This window comes from Crocodylus siamensis, chromosome 6 (genome assembly GCF_052110815.1).
Source record: "Crocodylus siamensis isolate JL-2025a chromosome 6, ASM5211081v1, whole genome shotgun sequence".
Classification (NCBI taxonomy): Eukaryota; Metazoa; Chordata; order Crocodylia; family Crocodylidae; genus Crocodylus; species Crocodylus siamensis.
This window is the reverse complement of record NC_143400.1, coordinates 2,649,144-2,663,619: the sequence shown is the minus strand read 5'-3', so window position 1 is coordinate 2,663,619 and position 14,476 is coordinate 2,649,144. Positions and strand designations below refer to the sequence as shown.

General features: G+C 47.2%; 1 protein-coding gene across 3 annotated transcripts in view; it reads right to left on the bottom strand.

The window, feature by feature from the left end:
• LOC149860434 (leucine-rich repeat and fibronectin type III domain-containing protein 1-like protein) overlaps positions 1 to 14,476 on the bottom strand; it is a 172,118-nt gene that overhangs the window by 48,978 nt on the left and 108,664 nt on the right. The window contains exon 3 of one of the 3 annotated variants that reach the window (XM_090053270.1): positions 11,816 to 14,008. The exons of the other annotated variants lie outside the window; for them this stretch is intronic. The gene's annotated coding sequence lies outside the window, so the exon portion shown is untranslated. The remainder of the gene's footprint in view (positions 1 to 11,815; positions 14,009 to 14,476) is intronic. 3 annotated transcript variants of the gene reach the window in all.

Below are 14,476 nucleotides of genomic sequence, written 5' to 3'. Positions count from 1 at the left end.
CTTTTTTCCTGCCTGGCCCATCACTCCTGGAACCCGCACCGGGCATGGATTAGTCTCCCCGTCAGGGGTCTCAGTGGTCTCCAGGCACTGACCACCTCTCACTATCTCTCTGGAGGAATCCTACTAAAGGGTTTGGGCAGCCCCAGCTCCCCTTCGCGGGTCCCAGCGGGGCCCCAGCTCCCCTTCGCGGGTCTCTCTGGTCGACAGGCGTCAACCAACCTGTCCCAGTAAAGGCCTGGGGGTGGGGGTCAACACGATGACGTGCCTAGTTTAGAGTCAGCTTTTATTTCTACTATGAACTTCATCACACAGACTACTGTTACAATTTTATCAATCCTAATTCCCCTAACAGATGGACATGGTTTTAAATTATGCCTTTAAATTGTTACTTGGAAAAAAAAGAGTGAACATAATTCTTTTGCGATTTCAGATGACGTTTACCCACAATAAACAAACCAAAAATTCGACAAGGTCTAACTTTGATCCTGATCCTACGTCTGATGGAACTGATGCAAGTCTCTCCATTCACTGTAATGGATTTTGGACCAGATGCTTTCTTGCTGGTCTCTCCTGATGTCAGAAAACTGCTGCAAAGCCTAGCAGCGCTGGTGAGAAGAAATCAGAGAAGTAGGGCTAGAAGGGATCTTCGTTGGTCTGACTGGATGCACGAGGTTTCACAGCATCGACTGAAGTAACATTATGGATTATTCTGGTTTATAAGAGTCCAACCCACCACCAACACCCGCTGTGACAGGCTTTTTTGGTACAAGCACTCAAGATGGCTCACAGCTGAAAGAGCCTACGATCTGCGACAGGAGGCAACAATGCTAACAGGCAGTGTGGTAAGTTAAAGGCAAAAAACCACATTGGTCAGCACGATACAGTGCTCTAGACACCAATTAGCTGAGGGACGGCCAAGTTTTTTTGTTGGGGTCAAGGACAAGGAAGTGGCCTGACAAATGTCTACAGAAAACCCCTCCTAATCCTAAGAGATGTCATGAGAAAAGGCAAAGGACCTTGTTAGAAAATATAACAATGGAGGCTAGCACCCAGGACCAGGAGTCGGCGTCTCACTGCTGAATAAAGGGCGATGGGTTTGGGCATGGTTAAGGTGCCTGGAAAATGAATAAAAGTAGTTCTGTTGTAAAATAACTGATCAACCCCATGTCTGCATCACCACAGGGTTTGTGTTTGACATGGAGAATGTCTGTCCCCAGGAACATGGTACGGATGTATCCACATATACCAGCTGCGTGACGCGAGACACCGAAACGTAACCTGTGGACCACAAGACATTCGTGTTGCAAAGCTAGGTGTGTTAGACAGCTCAACCAACCAGCCTGCTGTCATCAGGAGGTCACTGTGGTCTCCGCGCTGGGCGCACAGCCTGGCCCGCCCATCACAAACAACTGCACGTACTGACAGCGCTCAGACCTTACGGCAAACTCGGGTACTGGAGTGGATGAGCGAGGAAAACACCCACGAAAGCAAATGGAAATTATTTGTGTAGCGAGTTCACTGGGCTGGCCTTAAATTAACAACTCACACACAAGAAAATATAGCCACTGTAGTTACTTTTTGTGCTTGCTGTCACAGATGAGGCTCAATTTTCAAACAGTAAATTTGTGGTTGTATCCACTAAGAGAGAAAATGTTGGGCAAAGACCAGAAGCATCTCTTGTACATTTTGAAAAATGGCCTGAGATTTTGTAATACCATATATTACTTGTGAGACATTTTATTTAGTGGCAGAGAGCAATGCCAAAACGCCGGATAGTATATTTTCCCATGCACTCGTGAGACCAGGATGCATTTGAAGATTCAAACCCACTCCAGAGGTGGACGTAAAGAAAAACAATAGTTATCACAAGACTTGCAGTGAAAGGGAGAGCTGGCAAAGACGCTGCAGCTCCTTGCTTGCGGAGGCTGTTTCTTTTAGAGCCCTTACCCCGATAATCGCCATGAGGCTGCGTGCACAGGCTCCGCGGTCATCGGTATTCTGGATTACCAGGTGCTTGGCCCCGTCTTCTAGGGTGGGCATCAAACGACCAGCATCCATGTGGTTTTCGCCTCCCTCTATCTACAGCTGCCAAGGCCAAACAAAAACCGAAGCTTGTAAAACACACAAACTGCCTGCCTTCTGTGCAGGGCCTGGGAGCCAAGTGCATGTCACACCACTGCTATTCACACACCACTGCCTCCCTCTTTGATCCTGAGCCACATTCAAGGTCCCTATTATAGTTAACAGAGAAGTGTGAAGATTACCCTAGAACAACTGCCAAAGCAGGCTTCTTGCCTTTCTGATGGAGTAGTAGACTGGTCACTGCTGGAGACAGGACGCTGGAACCAGAGCAGGGAGGGTTGATCAGGTCCTTGCCCTTTCCACACCGGGTGGTGGTGCATGGCTGTTCTTGGTTGGCAGAGCAATTTGTCTGGTTTATTCCAATAACAAACGAGATTCTGGCACGCTAACGAGTTATGTGACCACTGAGCAGTCGGTGTCCCACTCAGAGCAGTGTTTTCCAACCTGTGGGTTGCAAGAAAGTTGTAAAGGGCCATGGGGGGGGCAGCCTGCATGGAGCTGGCACATAACCGGGGTTGTGGCAAGCATCCCACACTACTGAGAGCATCCCAGGAGCTGGAGAGGGAGGGAGGGGATTGGCTGCAGCAGCCGGGGGGAGACAGAGACAGAGTGTGGGTCGGGCCCAGGGGGTTGTGGCAAGCTGACAATTATGCTAATGGATCTGGGTGTGAAAAAGGTTCAGAACCACTGGCATAGAGGGACAAGTGGCGTTCAGCCACCTGAGACTGAGCAATAACAGCGTAAATCTTGGGGGAGAATATAAGGCACCCTTATTTTCACTGTGTGCTGCTGAAGCGGTCAGCATTACATCCTATGAAAACCCCACAGGCTGGAGGAAACCAGGATGAGTTCTGGTCTGAGCTTTTGGAGAACCCAGTACAAAAGTCACATTTTTTTTTGCAGAACACCTGCAAGTGCCCGTAACTGAAGCATGACGGTAAGAGACAGGGACGCCATCAAGAATGAGAAACAGAAAGCCCAAGATGTGGTCCTGCATGTGCACGCATGCACAAAAGATGCCCGTGTAAGCAGCCAAATTGACAGACAGCAGAAACACGGTCTCTCTCAAATAATTTTTCTCATCCTCTCCACACTGCGTATGGCACCTAGACAGCATACCGACTGGCATGTGGAAGTATCTGGGAACATCTGGTAAAAGATGCAGGGGAAATATCTCCTGCAAGTTAATACTTGTAAAGGAACTGAACTGGTGTGAGACCAACCACATCCAAGTATTCGCCATTTGACAGCGAAAGCCTCTCGCAAAGATGCAAGTCTCATCGAACAATATTCTTTCTGCCTGAGCACTTAAACTCGGACAGGAAAGTGAATTTAGAAGGATGTACTTTCTGGATAGCGATTCCATAATTCTACAGAACGCACAAAACAATAATAGCGCAGTTAAAATGGAACAGCGCTGTTAAAAATACCTCTACTTCACAGCTCTCGCAACAGCAGAATCTGGGTGGTTTTTTTTTCCAGATTACACCTAGCATGAAAAACTGTCTCTGGCAACTGCACAGGCTTAGGTAGGGGATAAGCACAAATGCAGATGGAAATGAACAGGAAAAAAAAGCAGCCCCAAAAGCTGCTCGACACCAAAATAGTACAAACCACATCCTGTCACATAAAACAAAATGCGCGTCTCAAGCTCCTTTTCGGAAACCAGCTTTACTTCTTGCTCTACCGGGCAGTCTGATGGTACGAACACAGGCCTGGAAGGGACATCAAGCCAGTCCGCATCAACCACAGACTTTGCATCACGAAATCCCTTTCATGAGCTTGTTTGGTGTCATCTCAGTCGTTAGGGGATTTTTGGCCCTGCTTCTCCTAGTAGGTGGCTGTTCCACAACGCCAGCCCCCTGATGACTAATACACAGACACCTGGAAGCTTTATACTTACAGGTCTTATAATTTCTGGCATAATTTGTCAATAGCCAGTTTACGCTCACTTGACTGGGTGCCAATTGTTTTTTTCCCCTTTAAGAACTTCTTTTCCCTTGCTGGTGCTTAGCCCCAAGTGTGTTTATACACAACACCTGTACCTCCTGCAAGCCTCCACTTTGCTGGATTGAACAAAGCAAGTGCTTTCTGTCTCCTCTGAATAGCAGGGGTGTGCCGATAAAGATATTTTGGGCTGACAGAGATGGCTGATTGTTAGTGAGCCATATCGGCCGAAAGTGATCCGACTGCCGATACGTGGCCTGGCAGCTTGGAGAGCAGCGTCCAGCTGGGAAGTCTGTGGGGGTGGGGAAGATAAAGGCCCCTACAGTGAGGGAGGGAATGAGGCTAGGGCAGGGGTAGGCGCTGCCTAGCTGGGGCAGGGCAGGGCATGAGACAGAGCCGGATGGCTTGTCTGGGGAGTGCTGGGAGTGGGGGCAGAACCTGCTGCTACGTGTACCCCCAGGGGAGCCATGGGGGGCACATGCTGCTTGAAGCCTCCCAGTGCCACTGCCACCCACCTTCACCACAGCTCCAGCCTAGCCCCCCCACCAGGAAAAGCCTGGTGCCAGTCCCGGCCCCAGCTTGCAGCAGCAGCCCGACCTCACCCCTTGCACAGACCTGGGGACACATACCCTCTATGGCTCCCCCCGGGGTGCGCATAGTGGCGGGATCCACCTCTGCCCTTCCCAGCACCCCCTGGACAAGCCTCTTGTGGCTGTCCCATGTCCCACCCTGGCTGGTCAGCACCTGCCTCTGTCCCAGCCCCACTCCCTCCGTCACCACAGGGACCTCAAGCTTCCCCCCGCTCCCCACAACAGACTTACCAGTGGGATGCTGCTCTCCAAGCTGCTGGGCTGGCTGCCTGCATGCTGCAGCTGCATACATGCATGTGGCATTTATCAACATTATTGGCCAAATCAGCCAAAAAAGCCAACTGCTGATACTGTCAATTTTCCTTTCATTGGTGCCGATAGGAACCGATGTACTGGTGTACCGCTACTAATAAGCTGCCCATTCCACCATCATCCTAGTATCCCTTTTCTGCAGTTGTTCTAGCTTCAGATTATCATTCTTCAACATGGATGACAAGACATACAAAATCCAAAGAGGAAAAAAAGACACATAAGTCCCCTCACCCACGCACAGCATAAAGCTCACAGGTATATGTAGGTATGGTGGAATTCATAGAAGTAGGGTGGGAAGGGACCTTGTAGATCTTCCAGTCCGGCCCCCTGCCTGGGCGGGAGAAAAACTGGACTCAAATGAGTCCAGCCAGGTAGGCATCAAGCCTCTTCTTAAAGCCCCCCAGGGTAGGAGCAAACACCACTTCCCTTGGAAGTTGGTTCCAGCTCCTAGCCGCCTTAAACTGTGAAGGAGTTCTTGCGGATGTCTAATCTAAACCTACTCTCCAACAACTTGTGGCCGTTATTCCTTGTTATGCCGGGGGGCGCTCGGGGAAACAAGTTCTCTCCCAAACCCTTCTGGTCCCCCCTAGTGAGTTTACAGACAGTCCCCAGGTCCCCAAATTAAGGGAATTAAGGGAGATCCCCTTCCTGATGTTTGTGAAGAAGAGTCAGCCATGCATGGATAACCCGTGAAGATTCCCATCCCAAGGGTTTGACACTATGAGTCTTCTCTGCCTTTGGCTGGGTTCTGGCTTTTTTTCTAGGAAAGACTCATGGTCAGAGTCTTTATTTTTTGGGGGTTGTGAAAGCTGTCTAGACTAAAAGACTATAAAAACACGCAGGCCTCCCTGCTATTCTGGAAAAGGAACCTTCTTGTTGTTTAAACTGAAGCCATCTTACAAGTAGGGGCCAGACAAATACTTTGCGAGCAGCTTTTGGACATGCTATAACGTCTCTAATTTAAAGTGCCATAAAACAGCGATCTACAGGTAGAGCCTCACCGTAAGGCGAGTCAGGGGTCATAACTCTCTATTGTGTACGACTCCAATCTGATATGAACATTTAATATTTGCAGTAAAGTTAACAACCCTTCAATTGTTAAACATTCCAGAATATTGAATTTGGATGCAGGAAAAATAATACATCACTACACTTTTTACAGTCTCACTTCACCCGGTCAGTCATTCATGTTGCTTCTAATTTATTAGGGTGGTTTACTTGCCTGCACAAAGGGTAAAGCAACTGCTGGATTATGGAGACAGTATTTAGGAAATGTTTCTGTCAATGTTGTGAAATTAAACGATCAGCTAGCATACGTTACAGAAAATAATACATCAATACACAAAATTCTAATACCATCTAGAGAAGAAGTGGCATAACGCTAAATAAAATGAATCCTGCAGTGTTTAGCTGCTTTATATCTAGATTAAACTCTGCACAGTTTAGCCCTGGAAAAAATGTATAAAAATAAGGCAAATTATTACTTTTCCTCTACCTGAAGTGTTATTAACCACCCAAGAGGTGTGATTACATACAATAGCCAAGCATATAAATACGTTCTTGCAAGTCATTTCCTCTTAGGAAGTGTCCCTTACGAAAACCTTTGGCCAGGTGTCGGCAGCAGAAAGGGTTCAGCTCATCTTTCTAGGAGACTTTTGGAAGATGTTTGAACAATGCCAGCTTACGCCTTCACCCAGAAATCGGGGAAAAATAAACACATCCCTGAGCACTCTTAAGCCAACCCTTCCCCTTCCAAGAACTGAGCCTACCTCTTGCAAAACAAGGAAAGCTTCATGGTGGCTTCACCATCTGCTCTGGCTGAAGCCATCAGAGGGTTGCGTAGGGAGGGAGGGGGTCCTGTGCGACGCTGCTCTTTCTGCAGCTACATCTTTACCAGATCTGCCTTGCCACCGTTCTACGCGCCCTGGAGTTGATCCTACACTCTCTTGCCACAAAACTGCTCCTCTGCTGCCCTGACAAAGTCCGCAGGGGCTGGCTGAGTAGCACGTAAGACCCATGCAGTCCTGAGCGCTGGGAATACCCAATTCGTTCCTTCTTTCCTTAGCTTTGCCTGGGCTCCACTGCCCAACCTTGGCAGAACACCTTTCACCCAGGCACACCTGCTGCAGCTCTCTGACTCCGAGATAGATAGTTTCATAGTTGTTAGGGGCTGAAGGGGACCTTTCAGATCATTGGGTCCAGACCCCCTGCACCTGGGCAGGAAAGGCTGCTGGGATCAGGTGACTGCAGCAAGACGGGCATCGAGACGCTAGATGGTCATGTGCAACTGCCCCAAAACCCCAACTCAGCTGTAGTATCATGAACACTCCCCAAACTGTTGCATGGCAGAAGTGCAAATAAAGCATCATTTTCATGAACAGATGCTGGCAGAAAATAGTTCTTTTTTGGAGCTTTAGTCTGACCAAATATTAAAGCAGCTTTGAGTGGCTTCTCTCCCCTTTTCACCCAAAGGTGTTACTGGTGGGGTGAAGAGACCTGGATTTTCTTCCTTGAAAGCCCAGGGAGAAGTGAGGGGGTGCAGTCTCTTTCAAGAACAGTCCCAACTCTCCGAGGGTGAATGCACATCCTTGTGCCTACAGGTCACCCTCAGCAAGTCCTTCAGCCTCCTCGCTTGTACGCTGGGGACAGCTGTACTGACCAAGCTCAGTAAGCTGTTTTGGTCTCTTTTGCTAAAAGATGTTACCTTAAGTATTATTACTACTCCTGTAATTTTTTATTTTGTGATGACATCCAAAGCTTACAAGTGAATTGGAATCCTTCTCATTTTGACTTTCTAATTTATCCAACTTTTCCTTGTATTCTTCCTTTTATACTCACCAACTGCTGCTTTATTGACTTGTATTTGATGATACCCACAGAAGCACCGATTGTTAGCGACAAGATTACTGTTCTGTCAATAAAGCAACTGAACCAGCAACGAGCAGAGTTTGTCATGTGGAACTGACTCTTCAAAGCAATCGTCTTGCATTAAAATCTTAAAACTTGCAGCTTTCTAACTGTGAGCCATATTACCAAACCATCCTTATCCTTTTTTTTTCTTTCTGAAGTCTCTCCAGAACACTGCTGTTCTGAATGACACTTCCTACCATGTATAATGGCAGCTCTACCTTACTCTACTTTTTTGTAAATATTGGAATAACGGATGATGTCAAAGAATGTCTGTATATTCTGTCATTTGTCTGGACAGTGGCAAGCCTCTGATTTAAACTCATGAATGGAAGGAAAAAGTTTAATAATTTATGCCATTGGTGCTCCCTTTTTCCCTGGTGAGCTGGCTGGGCAGTGCCCAATCTGTTGCCCGCGGTGGCTGCAATGGCTGCATGGAAGAGAGCAGCCCTCCCCGCGTGGAAGGCCTGGCCCCAGTCTGGCTGCATGGGGAAGAAGGACGTCTGGCCCAGCCCCATCTGGCTGACAGGGCAAGGAAGGGGCTGTAGGAATTTGGCAGTGGGGGTGGTGGCATTAACGGCCACCGCTCTCCTGGCACCAAATTTCCTGAGCCATAGGGAACCTCATGGGCCAGATGCCGTGGCTCTGTAGACTACATCTGGCCCAGAGGCTGGAGGTTGAACACCCCTGATCTAAGAGGTTCAATCTTAAGAAGTTATTCCCCAACTACTCAGCTATTTTGCTGATTGCTGTGAACATAAGGGGGGGAGGAAAAAAAACAGTGGAGAGAAATGCTTCATATGTGTATTAACTACCCGGTTTTAGAACAATATAATTATCGGCCCAGGGCTATATCTCATTTCTTTCCTAAACCTCTCATCACAGCCTTATCTGTTGATCTTCCCATGTATGGAGGTTATGAGTGAAGAGCTGCGCTATTTTTAAAAGATGATACAGATACAGACCAGCAGGCCTAGCAGCTTTCTGCAGGGCACTGGTGATTTTGACATTCAGCTGGGTGCACAGTGTAGCGGGTCCTGCCCTCTTGAGCATACAATCTTTGCTGTGTCTGAAACAGAAATGTCATTTATCTTAACAGTCAGTCATTCAACCGTGTGCTTATATAACTATACCCAGACAGACTTAACAAGCAACAGAATCTCCCCCATCGAAATTCCATGTTTCCTTTTTATAACAAATATATTTACATACACAAAATTAACAACTCACATATCCAAAAGAGTACATTAAATATAGCACCAGATGCAGAAAGAAAAATCCAATATAAACACAAAGCAGAGGAGTTATTGTTGTTAGAGGAACCAGACCTTTGAATTTCCTCACTTATGTGCTTTTAAAGTCTCAGCCATGCTATTTCTGTAATGTAGACATTTGCATTTAATATGTGGAAAATAAGGAAACGATACAAATTGATTTGCTCTCCAAGGCTGTTAGTCCTAAATTGGTTCTTGTAGAAGCGATTTTATTTGGTCTGACATGCTCCCCCAGTGATAGGATCTGTCAGAAAACCATTCTGTTCCAACGTTGCCAGTGATTACAAGAGAGATGCTAACAAAGCCAGGAAAAATTTCAGAAAATTAAATGAGATGATGCTTAAGAGGTGTACAAGCATCGAACTGATTGGTCAGAAAACAAGCTGGGAAACTTAGCCAGTGAGTGTTAGCAACACCCATGAAAGTTAATTTTCCAGCTAGTGGGCAAGCCATGTTATTATTAGGACCAAATAAAAGAGACAAGAGAGAAAATACAATAAATACAGAACAGCACTGAAGACAGAAAGTGTTGCCTGCTATTCCCTAGTATGTTTTTTGGTACCCGGCTAGTGTTTTCAAGTAAGAAGTCCAAAGGAAATGCATGCATTTCAAATAGTCCTTGTATCTTGGGAACCAGTGGAACTACCAGAATTTTATTTTTTAATAAGTCACCATCAGATAGAAAAACTACCAAATTTACAGTTATAGTCTCAAAATGGCAAACTGGAAGCAAGAGCTCATCTCAAGAGTTCCTCCCTTCACCCCCTTATATATAAAGCATATAGAAAAACAACCTCCTGGAGGATTTAGTTTGCTCTCCTGGGACGTGTCCGGATGAGTGTGGACGTTTGTTTCCCTGGGGACAATTAGCAGTGACACACCTGTCCCTGGGGAATGCCCATGCCACACATGCTCTGGCACGCAACGGGTTAGCCCGGGTGGGGTAGGGGAGGCTGGGGCCAGTAACTGTGCTGGCTGGGGTCCTGGGGACCTCCCATGGCTGCAGCTGCGCCAGGAAGCCCAGCGGGCAGCTGGAGTATAGCTCCGGCCAGCCAGTTTTGGGTGACATGCGCTGCCCCGGTTTTTGGCATGGGTATTTTTGACCCTGGGTTCTCCCGAGGTCAACCGCCAGCCATGCTACAAGGCAGCAGTGCAGGGAACACCTGCATGTGTGGTGCCGCAGAGGGGTCTGTGGCATCACAAACCACACATCTGTGCTCATCTGGATATGGCTCTTGGGTGCAGCTACATGTGCACTTGCTACAGTGCTGACTAATTACCTATCTCCACAGTAAAGCGCTACCATCTACATATGCACCCATCTTAGGAAGCAGTAAATTAACTCTGCTGTAACACAGTCCTGTTCAGGACAAGTACTATCTTATGCACGTAAATGGAAACGCATGTAAAAGGTGGCCAGGGCTGGCTGGGGCACAAGGGTGCTACAGTGTGGGGAGTGCCCGCTGGCTAGTCCCACGCTGTAGCTGGGTCTTCAAAATCTCCAAGGATGGAGACTCCACAACTTCTCTGGGTACTACCCTCCTACTGACAAAATTCTTCCTGACGTCTAACCTCAACTTCCCGTGCTGCAGCCGGAGCCCATTGCTCCTTGTTCTGTCGTCTGCCCCCACTGAGACCAGCCCAGCTCCAGCCTCTCTTGAAGCCCCCTCCAGGTAGTTGAAGGCTGCTATTAAGCCTCCTCTCAGTCTCCTCTTCTCTAGACTAAGCAAGCCCAGTTCCCCCAGAAGTCATTTCCCCCCCTTGCAAGCTCATTTTTCTAAATTGGGACAGCTTCTTAATGGAATCAGCAGCTGTGTTTTGTGCTGCATTGGAGAATTAAGTCTCGGAGGATTTGCTAACACTTATGAATTACTGATCACAGACCTAGTAAAATCTGAATTATGCCACGTGGCAACATGGCTCTCAGCTTCACTTCTTGGACATCCATATATTACCAAAGAGTTTCACGCTCACACTAGAACCCCAGCTTGGGGCTGTTCTTAGAAACACAGAGCAGGGCAGGTCCCGCATGAACAGCTACAGCAAACTAGAAATGCAAACACAGTGGAGGATTAAATGAAAAAAACCCCCAACCTAGTCCAAGCTCATCCTAACAAATATTTGGGATGATTATAGGCTTAATGTTTTAAAGTGCTTCTTGAACACTGAGAATTAAAAAGGAGACTATTTATTTAAATGTGTTTTGAGTTATCTTACTGCTGCCAGAAAAAGATGAACATGAAAGGAAAAGAGGTATTTAGCAGCAAAATGAACACTGGGACGGTTAACGGCATTCAGGATTCCTCTCTGCAGACCGTACATGAAGCTGTGGCACAAACACTAGCAGGCTGCACCGAAACCCAGCTGGCCTTCAGTTGGAGGTTTGATCTACCTCCGCCATCTCCGTGCCCCACCTCAGCTCAGACCTGCTGTCAGCTTTCCAGTTCCACTGTCCAATGCCTCACTGAATCTCAGGCTCCAGGAAGGGGGGAATAAAAGCACTGAACAAGTAAAAAAAATTTTTAAAAAAAAATCAGCTTTCAAGGCTGTGCACACCACAAATGCCTCTAGGGCACCACATGCCAGGGAACAGCCCAATTTTTCAAAATGAAACTCCTCCCATAAGACAAATCATTTCAGATATGAGATTAATTAGCAAAGGAAAAAAGCTCAAACTGGTGCCCGGGCATGAGCACTGTGTACCGTAATGCCGCGTCTCCCTCTGTTGGCTGCACGCTGCCAAGCGCGGTCAGCTAAGCAGTTTCTTTGTACTAGAAGTGGTAGGGGTATGCGCTGCCAGACTGGGGTCCAACGCCGGCTGACAGTCCAAAAGGAGTGGGTCATTGTTACATTATTAACAATATAAGCCATCAAAGGAGTAAGTCGACCAGTAACGAGGAGTGAAACCTGGCTCATTCGAACTTCTGCATGTTAAAATGCTATTCTGCTTCTGTGCCTTGGCTTGGCCATCTCGGCAGGATGGAAGATGGGCACATCCCGAAGGACATCCCATGTGGGCAAATTGCAGGCAGGGAGATAAGAGTAGGGTGCTCAAAACTGTGCTTCGAAGACATCCACAAGCAGGATACGAAGACCTACAACTGTCCTGACTCCTGCTAAGGCTCCCAAAGGTTTGGGGCAAAGCAGTGCTCCCTTCTCAATCATGGAGTCCAATACCACTACAAGAAACGGTCGCTTGCACTGCAACAGAAACGTGACGGAAGGAAACAGCCTGTTAGTGCAGTAGCCCCTCATGCCACATACACCCGTGACTGCTGTGGCAGGCCCTGCAAGTCTAATGCTGGTCTCTACAGCCCCAAGAGAAAACGCACCACCAGTCGGTAGAAAAGCTGCAATATCCACCGTCACTCGCGGGTGCCATATTCTCCTGGGCCGTCCTTCCCACTGCCAACTCCCGCTCCGGTGCCTCCCCGTCTTGTTCCCTCTCTCCTCCCGGGGTCTGGCCTTCTCCATTCAGCACATCAGTCTCGCTGACTGGCTGCTCTTCCAGATATTTCGTTCACCTCCTTTCAAGTGACTGGAACCACAAGCCAGTCTACCCCCAACATGGACCAAGGCCAGGACAATCATAAACATTTGCTAGGAGCTGGCAGCGTCTGCCGGTCCACCCACTATTTCGAAATCACTCGCACTCTTCCACGTACGAGGCATACCAAGTGTTCTGGGGCTTTTAACACCCAAGCCCTCAGCGTTGCAAGACTGGCAGACAATTGTAGGCTAGCTGCAACTGCCAGGCCTACAAAGAGTGCACAAAACATAGAAGGCACACTGGGAAGAGTTTGCACTAGGCAGGAGTCTATGAATGAATGGGAAGAGATCTTCCAAAAAAGATGGAAAGCCAAAAACTCATCCAGCCCAGTCCCGAGACAACCTCAGTAAAAGTGGGAGATAAAGAGCCAGTATTTTCAAGCTGCCGCTTCTTCCAACATGTGGATTATGGCGAAGGTCAATGGACTGCAATGACAAAACTTAATCTCTTCTCCTAGGATATGAAGAATGCGGGGGGAATGATACTCGATGCTGCTTTTCCTTTTCTTGGAGAAGAAATGCAAAATGAGAACTGTTTTTTTCTTTCTTTTTTTCCTTCCTTTTTGTACTGCTTGAATCAAGCAAGGCAGTTTTTGAAAGGATTCAGTACAGTCACAAATGACTAAGGAACATTCATTATTCAGTTCATGGCCATGGAGCCTTCAGCCAAGACCATTGTATAAAACCAAGCAAAATTCTGGGGCACGACTGCCGCTGCGTGACCTGCCCACTGCAGTTTACAAAAACTGCACACGCAGGAGAAACTCCTTCTATTTTGAGAGCTCCCTCGACTTTGCTTGACAGTGAAATGATGTTTAAAATCATATTTGGAAATCTGGTATCAACTTTCTCTGCCAGGTATCATAACCGACAATTGACTCTGGACTTTATATGTCAACATCCATTGTATTCCAGCCCAAAATGCACGGCAGACAAAATGCTATTTTCTAATAGTTATTTTTTTTTTCTTGAGCAGTTTATCCAATCCATTCAAATAGAGGGAAACAAACAAAAATGCACATTTCAGCATCTATAGCTGTAATCTTCATCAACAAACTCTTTGGAGCTTGGGATCTCTCTGAACTGGAGTTTGCTTCCCTTTGGAAAACCGTGAGCTTGATCCTCAGATCCAGAGGATATAAAAGGCCACATTTACGCCATCTTCCCAATTCTGGCGCTGGGTCTGCCCCTGCCCCTGTGGTGGGTGTAACCTGCAGAAGCTCATGCTGGTCCCCAAGTAGACGGTAGACTCAAGACTGGAAGGGTAAGCCAAGTGCTGCTTTGATGGACGATTCACTGTTCCAAAACCTTCTCAGCCAGGTGTCTATCCAGCCTCTTCTTGAAAACCTCCAATAAAAACGAGAAGGTTCTTTGGGTAAATCTGATATCTTTTATTAGATCAACTCAAATAGTTCGAAAAATTCTTCTTAGCAAGCTTTCAGGCACAAACACCCTTCATTAGACTGAAGAATAAAGAAGTACCAATAAAGAAGTATAAATAATAAAGAATAATAATGAAGACGTGCCCACAACTTCTTGGGGCAGCTTGTTCCATTGTTCTTAGAGTTGTAGATTCCCCCCCTCTCCTGGAGATCTGCTGATTATAATCTGTTTTGCTGTGGTTTAAACCCACCGACTCACGTCCTACCCTCTGCACCAAGAAAGATCAATGCATCTCACTCTTACTTTTGGCAGCCTCCCAGGTGCAGTCATGCAGCCCTCTCCACAATTACGTTTTCTCCAAATGAAACAAATGTATTTCCTTCCTACTTGCATTCGAACCCCTTCATCATTTCATTCCTCACCTCTAAATCC